General features: G+C 38.9%; 1 protein-coding gene across 3 annotated transcripts in view; it reads left to right on the top strand.

The window, feature by feature from the left end:
* Positions 1-12,381, top strand: part of ASTN2 (astrotactin 2) — an 881,037-nt gene that overhangs the window by 288,976 nt on the left and 579,680 nt on the right. The window lies entirely within an intron of this gene.

Genomic DNA, 12,381 nt, shown 5'->3' with positions numbered 1-12,381 from the left:
TTACAGTCAAACATTGGGGGGTGGGGGTGGGGTTGTGGTCCTCTGAGGACTCGGCTGGGCAGGAGCTACACAATGGCCTACTGGCATGGTCGGCAGCTGATGCTAGTTGATGGCTAGAGATCCAGCTGGGGCTGAGTTAGTGCTTCTGCAAGTGACCTCTCCACCATGGTAGTTTCTAGGTAGTCAGACTTTTGGGAGAGCAACTGGCTTCTGTCAGTGTAACCCCCCAGAGATAACCAGGTAAAAGTGCATGGATGTTTTTGACTGAGCCCTGGAAGATATTTAGGCTTACCTCGAGCATTCTCTTTTAGTCAAAACCGTAACAAGGCCACTCACATTCAAAGGGACAAACACACACACACATACAATCAATTTTTCATACACAAAGCAATTCAGGGCTAATGCAGTGTATCAATCAGCAAGGACCTCAGTTCTCCAGATAGCTACACAAGAATTATTTCACTAAGAACACAAGTGATGGTAAATTATTGAATTGTTTCTGTTCCAATTTCATGCGTGAAATGTAGAGGAGAAGGAAGAACACTTATCCCTCTGGGATTACTCTCTGCCCTTAGGTCTAATCAACAAGAATAGTATTCTTCGATACCAATATGTTTTAGAAGTGCGTATCTTATTTATATACTTAACCAGAGAAAGGATGCTTGCCTAATCTAACATGACATAAGCTGTTTTTTTTGTTTTTTGTTTTTTTTTCATTTAAGGGGCGCCTGGGTGGCTTAGTCGGTTAAGTGTCCGACTTTCGCTTAGGTCATGATCTCGCGGTTCGTGGGTTCAAGCCCTGCATCGGGCTCTGTGCTGACTGCCAGCTCAGAGCCTGGAGCCTGTTTCAGTCTGTGACTCCCTCTCTCTCTGACCCTCCCCTGCTCATGCTGTCTCTCTCTCTTTCTCTCCTAGAAATAAAAAAAAAAATTAAAAAAATAAATAAACTGATTTATGTTTATTAAAGAAAGTTTGTAACATGACTAAAAATGAAACCATAAAAATAAAATTTTCTGTAAACTCATCATCCAAATACTACCAACATTTTAATTTGACTGTAATTTCTTTCCAAGCTTGAATTTTAATTTTCTGTATGCAGCTCAGACGTCAACTTATTGAGGTATACTTTGGGTACAATAAACTGCACCCATTTAGAATATACAATTCAGTGAGTTTTGGAAGATGTACATACCAGTGAACATTTCCATCACCCTCAAAAGATTCCTTGTGACCTTTTTGTAGTACATTCTTTTTTCCACCCACAAACATCAGGCAACCACAGGTCTGCCTTTTTCTCACTATAGACTGGATTTGCCTTCCTAGAATTCCATATGAATGGATTCATACAGTAGACATACATATAGCCATACAGATAATCATGTATTCTTGGTGTCTGGTAGCTTTTACTCAATGATTTTGAGATTCATCTGTATTTTTTAAAAATTTTTTAACATTTTTATTTATTTTTGAGAGAGAAGAAGAGCATGAGTGAGGGAGGGGAAGAGAGAGAGACACAGAATCCAAGGCTCTAGGCTCCAAGCTGTCAGCACAGAGCCTGAGGCGAGGCTCAAACTCACAAACAGTGAGATCATGACCTGATCCGAACTCAGATGCCTAACCACCTGAGCCACCCAGGCACCCCGAGATTCATCTGTATTGTTGCTTATGTCAGTAGTTACTGTTTAATGCTGAATAGTACTCCATTATATGGATATACTTTATTTATTGACCCGTTGATGGACATTTGGGCTGATTTCAGTTTTTTGCTACGTGAGTAAAGCTGGTATGAACATTCATGTACAAGTCTTTGTGTAGAGGTATGTTTTTATTTCTTTTTAGCAAATATCTAGGAATGGAATATATGGCTCATATGTTGTTGTAGGTTTAAGTTTTGAGAAATATTTTTTGTTTGTTTCTTTGTTTTTTTTCTGAGTAGGTACATGATACATATTCTCATTAGCAGTGTCTGAGAGTTTCACCTGTTCCCAAACTTGCTGGAATTGGTAAGGCTGATCTTTTTTTCTTTTAGATTTACCCATAAAAAAAAAAAAAAAGACCATTCTAATGATTATGTAATGGCGTCTCATTGTGGTTTAATTTGCATTTCCCTGATGACTAAAGGTTGAGTCTTTTCACATGCTTATTGCCATTCTTTGTTGTAAAAGTATTTCTTCAAATAACTTGCAACTTTATAAATAAGTCCTTTGTCAAATATATGTGCAGTATCTGGCCCCTTATCCGTGGTTTCGCTTTCCGTGGTTGTTAGTACTCTTGATTTACTTCCGTCCAGGCAATTGTTCCCCCTTCTTACACAGCATCGGAAGGTCACAGGTAGCCTCACAGTTCGCCACAACACCTGTGTCATTCTCCAGCCTCATCTCATCTCATCATGTAGGCATTTTATCATCTCACGTCATCCCAGGAAGAAGGGTAGATACAGCACAGTAAGAACTTATGAGAGAGACCGCATTCACATAGCTTTTATGACTTTTATTATTAGTTGTTGTTGTTATCACTGTGTCTGATTTATAAATTCAACTTTATCATAGATGTGTGTGTAGGAAAACATCATATGCATACATACAGGATTTGGTACATCTGTGGTTTCAGGCATCCATCAGTGATCTTGGAATGTATTCCCTGTGGGTAAGTGGGGGGGAGACTGTTGTGCTATAGATATATTCTCCCCTTACTGTTTGCCTTTACTTTTTAAAATTGCATCTTTAGAAGAGCAAGGGGCACCTGGGTGGCTCAGTTGGTTAAGTGTCTGGCTTTGGCTCGGCTCATGATCTCGTGGTTCCTGAGTTCGAACTCCGCATGGGGTTCTGTGCTGACAGCTCAGAGCCTGGTCCTTCTCTTTGCCCATTCCCTGCTCATACTGTGTCTGTCTGTGTCTCTCAAAAATAAATAAAGGTTAAAAAAAAATTAGAAGAGCAAAATGTTTTCACCTTTATACAGTTTGTATCACCTTTATACAGTTTGTATATATATATATATATATTTTTTTTTTCCATTTATGATTCATGCATTTAGTTCTTTACCCAAGATCTTTGTCTATCCCAAAGTCACAAAGATTTTTCTCCTGGTTTCTACGGGCTGGTTTATCGTTCTAGGATGTACCCTTAGTTCTGTAATCTGTTTTGAGTTAGTATGTGAGTATCACATGCTCTAGGGCCTATGTTCATCTCTTAGCATATGGCTCTCCATTCCAGCAGCATTTGTTGAAAAGGCTTTCCTTTGACAACTTTATCAGAACTCTGTTGTATACAATTCTGAACTCTGTGTCATTCATCTATATATATATGCCTCTGCTTTCATTAACAGTACACTGTCTTGGTTACTATAGTTTTATTGCAAGTCTTCAAACAAGTATTGTAAGCCCTCCAATATTGTTCTGTTTTAAAATTGCTTGGCAAGTTTAGGTTATTTGCACTTCCATATCAATTTTTACATCACCTTGTCAATTTCTACCAACACCTGTCCCCCCAAAAACTCTGGTGGGATTATGATTAGGATTGCATTAAACCTATAGATATATCTGGGGGGGTAATGACATCTTAATAGTGTTGAGTCATGCAGTCCACAATCGTGGTATATCTCCCATTTATTTAGGTTTTCTTAAATTTCTTTTAGTCGTTTTCTGCAGTTTTCACTGAAGAAATCTTATATACCTTTCATTAAATGTATTAAGCAGTGTTTCTTGCACTCTTGTAAATGGAATTGTTTTTGAAATTTTATTTTCCAATTGTATGCTGCCTATATATAGAAATACAATTAACTTTCATATATTAATTAACCTTTTATCTTTCAGCCATTCTAAAGGTACTTATTCTAATGGTTGTTTTATAGGTCTCTTGTGATTCTTGTTCTAAATAATCATGCCATCTACAAACAAATATAGTTTTATTCCTTCCTTTCTAATCTTTATACCCTTTTCTCTCTTTTTCTTGCCATATAGAAATGGCTAGAGCTAGGATGTTTCCATAAGTTTTATTTCCAGCAGTTTGGCTATCAGTGCGGGCCCTTTTTTACTCATCCTCCAACCCTCATGCTTATCCCATTCGGTATTTTCTGAGCTTTGTGAATTTGCTAGTTTCATGTATTTCTTACACCAACTTTGGTAAATCTCAACCATTCTTTCTTTTTTTATTTTTTTACTCTGTTCTCTCTTCTAGGTTTTTCTTTCTTTTTTTTTTTTTTTAATATATATAGTTTATTTCAGACAGAGACAGAGCATGAGCGGGGAAGGGGCAGAGAGAGAGGGGGACATGGAACCTGAAACAGGCCCCAGGCTCTGAGCTGCCAGCACAGAACCCGACACGGGGCTCGAACCCATGAACTGCAAGATCATGACCTGAGCCGACGCTGGACACTTAACTGACTGAGCCACCCAGGCGCCCCTAGTCTGTTCTCTCTTCTTCTGCAACTTCACTCATCTATGTTTAGAACTTTTGATATTGTCCTGTGTTTCCCTTAGACAGCATTTAATATTTTTCAATATTTCTTCTCTCCCTTCTTCCAATTAGAGAATGTTATTAAGCTACCTTTAAGACCAGTGATTATTTCCTCTGTTATCTCTATTAAGCCCATCCGGTGATTTTTTTTAAAAATTTCACATATTTGTTTCATTTTTTAGTTCTGAAATCTTCCTTTGCACTGTGTGTGTGTGTGTGTGTGTGATTTTTCTGCTAATAATTCTTCTATTTTTTTATTCATTATAATCATCTTTTTCCTGTTGAGCACAATTACAGTAGTTGTGTTAAAATCCTTGTCCATCTAACTATCTCACCTGTGGTGAGCGGCCACTCAAATCTCAGCTCTTTTTCTTTCTTAAGCTCTGCTGCTTATAATTTGCCCAACCTGTGTGTGGTTCGGAGGTCAGCCAGAGATGTGGGCAAGGCTTACACAGAGATAATGAGACCCTCTCTGGATCTCTTCTTTTCTGGATCCCACCTTTCCTCCCTGGCAGCAGTGGTTGATCTGAATCCATCCACTGGATCCTCATTCCAGAAAGACCACAGTTTTTCTGGATGTTTTGGTTGCCCAGAGCCAGACTTTTAACTATGATCTACCCTCAGGGATAAAGCTCGAAACCCGAGAAATTTCCCTGTGCTGCCTCCTTTCTCCAAGTTCAACTCTTTTCCAAAACATACTTGTATTTACTTTCTAGAGCCCTCGGGTGGTGGATTTTTTTTTCATTTTGTTCAGACTTTATTGTTATCTGGAGGAGAGTAGGCCCATTAATATCTTACTCCTCCAGACCATAAGGAGAACCTTTGCTATGTTTAATAGTGATCATTTTGTAAATACAGACTTTATGATTTTTACCCCCATTCTTAAAATTAGTTTGGATACAAGTGTTTTCTATCTATCTAATTATCATCAAGGCCCATTTAATGTTCCAGCATAATTAACCATTCCCTTCAAGTTGGGCATTAAGGTTACTTTCCATTTTCCTATATTTATAAATAACATTGTGATGAGTGTGCTGCTGCATAGAGTGTCTCCTATATTTAGGATGGTCTCCTTAGGGTGAATTCCCAGAAGTGGGTCAAAAGGAATGACTATTTTTTAAGGCTCTTTTTTATTTTGCCAAATTGCTTCCCAAAAGGACCATACAAATTTGCACTGCTTGCAACAATTTAGGAAAATGATTATTTCATAAAACCTTTGCCAGTGCTGGATATTATTAAACCAAGAATAACACTTATATTTCAAAAGATGAAAAATTATAACCAAGACTTTATGAACACGTATATATGTAATATTTTAATGTCAGAGAAGAGATTTTCTTGGTTCTGTGACCAGAGACTCTAAAACAAATTAGATGTATTACAGAGAAGAAGACTCTGAAAAATGAAATTCTGAGCAAATAATCACAGAGAATTTTAATGAAGGAGGGATTTGGGAAGCATAGAGGGAGAAGATGTATTTGCACAGGAACTAAAAGATTTTTAAAAGGGCCAAAAATGTGTAACCGCTTAGCCCAAACTTAGGAAAATAATCTCGAAAATGCTGAGCCTTCAAATTTGTCAGTTCATGGTGGGAAATTTTGAAAAACAATACAAAAATAAAACAAGCTTTTAAAATTGCCTTTGGAACAATAAGAACAAGGAAATGATTGTCCCATTGCATGAAACAACTGAAACCTTATTACCAGATGAAAGTATAAAACTAAATTCATTCTGAATCTGTCAGATCTGTCACGCATATCAAGAAAAAATCTGAAAACTAGAAAAGGGAGAATAAAGATGTTTCATAAGAAATGCAGTTAGAACATATAGAGGAAGTAGTATTTACTTTGAAGTGTCTGCCTCAATTTCAGTCCCCAAACTCAAGCAAATTGCTTTTCCAGGGCTAAAATGATTTGACAATATATATTTAGAACACAGAGTTAATTATATTCTTGGAAGAATCAAGGTTAAGTAGAAAAGCTTCCAAAATTCTGAAGGAGAACAAATCATATTCTTCTTTCAGTTGGAGGGTGAAGCACCTTTGCAACTTTGGTTTGATTTTGATTTGATTTTGATTCTCAAGAACAATGAGGCCAGTTAGTCAGATTCACATAGTGAACATGTGGGAAGGGAAGTTGGAAGCTCTCGGAGCCATCATGGGTTCACTAAGAGTATATCATGCCGGGCAAACTACATTTCTACTTTGGATAGGTGCAGGTAGATCAGGGAGATAACCACAGTCACAGGATATCTGAATGCCAGCAACATATTTTTTGAAAGCTTTTCTCGTAGGTGTATTGATTTTTATATGGGTTTATCTGAATAGTCTCCCCAATTAAGTGCAAGGTTTTGATGTCAGGAAATATTTCTGTTTCACTCCCCAGTGCATATCCACTTTCTGGCATGTCATAAGCTTTCAACAGGGATTTATTGAATGAGCAATAGTTTGTTGTTGTTTCCAAAGGAGGAAATTATAGAGTGTTTGATTATACTATACTGTAGTCAGATTGTCTGGTTTTATTCAAAGAGTTTTCCTTAAGGGACTGATGTTAATCTAAAGAGAGTTCTCTAACTATGAGGTATCAAGTTTTATTCTCCATAGAGTTCTCTTCATCACCAGTCCCTGGCTTAGATCAGGGATGACCTGGCATAGTACACCAGGAATAGCAAGAACTACAGTGAGACTTTTCAATCCATCACTTCTCTTTACTGGCTATGTGGCCTTTCCCAAGACAAGCAATCCCTGCAAACATCAATGTCTTGATAATCAGCATTAATTTGTACTCTATGCTTGACATGCTGTAGACACTTAGTAGCTATTCATTCCTTTTCTTACCTCCTGTTCCTTTTCATATTTATGCAGTTCACAGAGGGCATCTAGTCAGGGAATAGTGAAAATATGAGATCACAGGCTCAGGACCAAAAAAAAAAAAAAAAAACCTTGAGACACCAGAAGAAAGGACCAAAATACACAGACAAAATTTGGTGGCATAAATTTTCTTTCCTTTGGTTTAGTAAAGTCAGTTCTACATAATACATGATGGGAAAGACCAGCTTTATTTACAGTGCATATGAACAAAGAATTGAGAGCATATTGAATACACATCAGGTGCCAGTAAAGCAGGAACAGTCCTGGGCTGCATGATTGTAAGTCTCGTGTTCTGAGAAAGGGAAGTGGTGGTCCATTTCTTCTCTGTGTGGGTATACACAGAGGGGTAGGCATATACCTGGATCATGACATCACTAATCAAAAAGGACTTGAGCACTTCAGGTATATTGAAAAGAATATGACAGATGAATGTGAAATATGGGGTGCATATCAAAAATACGAAGACTGAAAAACCATGATGTAACACCCAGTGTTCTAGAGGATGTAGTGAAATAATCACTCCTGTATATATCTGATCAGGATGACATTGGTATAACCTTCCTAGAGGACATCTCAATGATGTGGACCAAAAACTTTAAATATGTCCATACCCTGTGACCCAGAAATTTGTCTTTTTCCTCTCAAGGAAATTCTACACATGGATGCACAGGGATGTGTAGAAAGATTTATCTTTAGGAACATGTGGTGTGATATTTTAGTGAAAAATTGGAAACTATAAAATTCAAACAATAGGGAATTGATGAAATGCATGATGATACACTGGTACCATGGAATATATTGCAGGCATTAAATGATACTGGAGTCACTACTTAATGACATGGGATAATGTATATGACATATTTTATGTAACTTCATTTTGATTTCATAAGCAATCTCAGTTCATTTTCAAGGGAAAAAAAGGAAAATAAGAAAGTTCCACAGAGAGAAGAAAATGTCAGTATTCAGAGAAACTTGCTATTAACACTTTAATGGATATAGGTGAGTTATATGTATAGATGAAGATATTGATGTACACATAAAACTAGATATATAGATTAGATATGTGCATATACACACGTATATATGTAATTTATATAATAGCAAAAGTGCTAAGCATATAGCTAGATCCCAATATGTATTTCTGACATGTGTGAGTTAATCAACTTAAGATTAGATATTTTTAAACAAAACTCACAAGATGTACTTATAAGACCATAAAATCTAGTTGTGAAAACATATGCATAATACACAGTTAAAAACTAGAAATAAGGAAAGCCTATTGGGAGGGAGAGTATTGGCCTGATTATTATTTTCTTCCTTGTGCCTTCCAACTTTTGTTTCCTGATTTTCTACAGTGTATATGTCTTGCCTTCATAATCCAAAAAAGTCCTAATTTTTGTGAAGCATGCATCATAAGGAATGGCTGAAGGTGTTAGGAATATTTGGCTTGGAAGGAAAGATTATAAGTGGGTACATGTTCAGTCTTCAGGCAGCTGAGGGAACATCATGTGGGGATGTAGAATCGCTGGAACCTGGGATTCCAAAAGGCTAGACAGAGTCTAGAGGGTGGGAATTGCCGGGAACGTGATTCTTGGCCAACCTCATGGGCTGGAATGTGCTTTCTTATTCTGTTACAGCCTCTAGACCTGCCCCTGTATTCTCATCTCCGTTCTGCCATTTACGAGTTGTGTGACCTTGAACAAGTCACTAGTGGTGTGTCTGACCCGCTGTCTCCTCCTATTGCAAATGGGCGTAGCAATACCTATCTCATTCAATTAACATGGGAGTCAAAAGAGCTACCATTGGTGGGAAGCCAGTAAAGGTGCTACGTGTTCTCTGATATTTGCTAGATGTCAATGCCTTTTCCAGATATACAGCATGTTAGTAACAGGACAGACTTAGGACCGGGGTCTCTGGACATCCAGTTCACCTTCCCATTGCCTAGGGATGCCATGTGGTGACAAGTGGGAAAGAGTGTGGATATTTTTGTAGCACTGGACAAAGGGAGTATTCTGGTTACATCCTTTTGCACAAGACATCAACTCTAAACTTAATGTCTTACTATAACAACCACCATGGGTTCTGTGTCTTAATATAACAACAATCATGGATTCTAAGAGTCAGGTATTCATAAATGACAAAAGGAAGATAGACAGGTTGTCCGAGCTCCATAGTGACTGGAACTCAGCTGGAAATACTCCAACATCTGTGTATGACTCAGGTGTCTGTGGGTTGGGGGGAGAACACATCTAGAAGTTTCTTCTCTCACATATTTGCCACCTGGACTGGGGTATCTTGGCAGCCGGGCTCAGCCAGGACTGCTGATGGCACTACTACGTGTGGTACCTTCGTGTGGCTAAGACCTCTCATGGAGCAGTGGCAGGTTTCCAAAGAGGGAGCATGCATCTGAGAGTCAATGTTTCAAGAAAGCCAGGCAGAAGCTGCATGGCCTTTGATAACCCATTTCTAAAGATTGTGTACCCATTCCTAGAGATCATCTAGAGTCCCTTCCTCCACAGCCTCTTTATTAAAAACACATCCCTAAGGTGGCCCAGATTCAAGGGGAGGGAAAGCAGTCTCCACCTTTGATGAGGGGTGGCAAAGGTCACATTGCTGAAGAAAGTGTGGGGTGGAAGATTCTGCTGCAGCCTCCCACAGGGAACAACGGGATATTCCAGAAGACAAAGCTTTCCTTTCATGAGATTCTGAGATAAGCGTAGTCAGAAAGCTTCTCTCCCACATTAAGTTGTTCTTTGGGCCAAAATTTGAGGACAAATTGAGATAGCTCCATTCTTGAGCGGTGGGATGATTATCCCTGGGATGATGACCATATTCACGGCCAATTTTAAGTGAGGAATGAGCATGAACTACAGCAGTAAGACAATTTATTTTTTTTAAAGCTGTAACTTTTATTAAGTGTTTTTTAAAATTACCAAGCATTAGATATTCATGGAAGGAAAATTCTACAATGCAGATGAACAATAAGAAAAACATTTTACATACCCCAAATCTTAACTGCTCAGAGAATAACCACTGAAGTACCTTAATATATTTCTTTCAATATCTTTTTATGCATATGTGTGTGTATATACATACATTCATATGCTTTAGAGGGTATGTATTTTTAAAACAGAATAGGGTCGTTTTACACAGAGTTTTGCAATATGCTTTTTAAAAATTATTTTATAACTAGATCATAAACATCTCGGATTGACTTTTACTTTCTTCTTTTTTATTTTTTAAATTTAAATATGTTCATTTTTTACTATACTCAGTGGAATTCACAGCAAATATCAGAAAGTGTGTATAAATGCACATGAATGGAAACTTTCTTTGCCTTCTTCTCTGTCTGTTTTTGTTTGTTTGTTTGTTTGTTTTTTACTCAACAATATATTGTGGAGAGGTCTGCATGTCAGTATACATACATTCATGGGACTGTATTTAATGGTCTTCTCAAAGTCTGTTTTAAGGGTATTTCATCATTTTTGTTTAAATCACTCCCCTAAATCGTCCTCTACTAGGTCATTTCCATTTCTTCTGAAATTAATAACTATCAGGTTTAATTATTTTACTATAAAGACAAAAATTTTTAATGTTTTATTTATTTTTGAGAGAGAGAAAGATACAGCGTGAGCAGGGGACGGTCAGAGAGAGAGGGAGATACAGAATCTGAAACAGGATCCAGGCTCTGAGCTAGCTGTCAGCACAGAGCCTGACGCGGAGCTTGAACCCATTAACCATGAGATCATGACCTGAGCCGAAGTCAGATGCCTAACCGACTGAGCCACCCAGGCGCCCCTATAAAGACCTTTTTCTAACCATAATGATCAATTAAAAAATTTTTTAATGTTTTATTTATTTCTGAGAGAGAGACAGAGAGACAGAGAGACAGAGAGAGAGAGAGAGACAGCATGAGCAGGGGAGGGTCAGAGAGAGAGGGAGACACAGAATCTGAAACAGCCTCCAGGCTCTGAACTGTCAAACAGCACAGAGCCTGAGGAGGGGCTCAAACCCATGAACCGTGAGATCATGACCTGAGCCGAAGTCGGACGCTTAACAGACTGAGCCACCCAGGTGCCTGATCAACTTAAAAACTTCAACATGAATCCCAAGAGTTGTGCAGAATCTACTTTCCTGGGGGATCAGGTAAATCAGGGTTTGAACCCAGGTCCTGCCACTCATTGGCTCTGTGACTACAGATAAGGAGCTCAGTCTGGCACCACCTCTGTTTGCACCTCTGGAGGAATAGGGGTAGTGGTAGCACCCTCTGGACAAAGTGCCTGGCCTATAGTGGTGCCCGGTGACCAGTAGCAACTGTGGTCAGAGCCTCTCCAGGTGCTAGATGCCTATGAACGTCTGTGATTTAGCCCTGGAGCGCGGAGCAGCCTCCAGTTGTGTGGTTTGGGGAGGCAGTGGGGCGTGGCAAGTTTTAGCCACTTTTGTCTTCTTCCAGCACCCGGCACCATTTGTATTCCCCGGATGGTTGGGGGTCAGATGGGTTTGCGCATTCCCCAGCTACATATTTCTCTATCTGGTGCAGTTCTGGGCAATCTAAAAATGCAATATCGTTGTCACCAGCTCGAGGAAGACACGGGGCCTGAATAATTTAACATGTCACCACCATCCATCATGATACTAAGAGCGCAGGGGATGGAGAGCGGAGGGGTGGGCCAACCGGAGGCTGGCACGGCAGGAAGGGCAGCACAGTCAGAGAAAGCAGATTTGCAAAGAAGAGCAAGGAGTTAATTCTCATAGGCTCAGCCATGACCATGCATCCCCAATCTTGCTCTAGACTTCCCATAATATGACTCGCAGGTTGCTCAGACACCCTGATTTGCCCCAGAGCATACCTTGCATAAGTCCTTTGTGTGCCATCAAGTCTCTTTGCTGTCTTGAAAGCCCCTAATACCTCTGAATATCTTCAGTTATTGATCAGGAAAAGTGAGATGATTCTTAGGAAGAAAGTCTCACATTGTGCCTGGAATATCTTTTTTTAATTTTTTTTAATGTTTTATTTATTCCTAAGAAAGAGAGACAGTGTGAGCAGGGGAGGGTCAG

Source organism: Crocuta crocuta, unplaced genomic scaffold, assembly GCF_008692635.1.
Source record: "Crocuta crocuta isolate KB4526 unplaced genomic scaffold, BGI_CrCroc_1.0 scaffold95, whole genome shotgun sequence".
Lineage (NCBI taxonomy): Eukaryota > Metazoa > Chordata > Mammalia > Carnivora > Hyaenidae > Crocuta > Crocuta crocuta.
The sequence above is the reverse complement of the archived record's forward strand: the minus strand, read 5'-3'. Positions and strand labels throughout refer to the sequence as shown.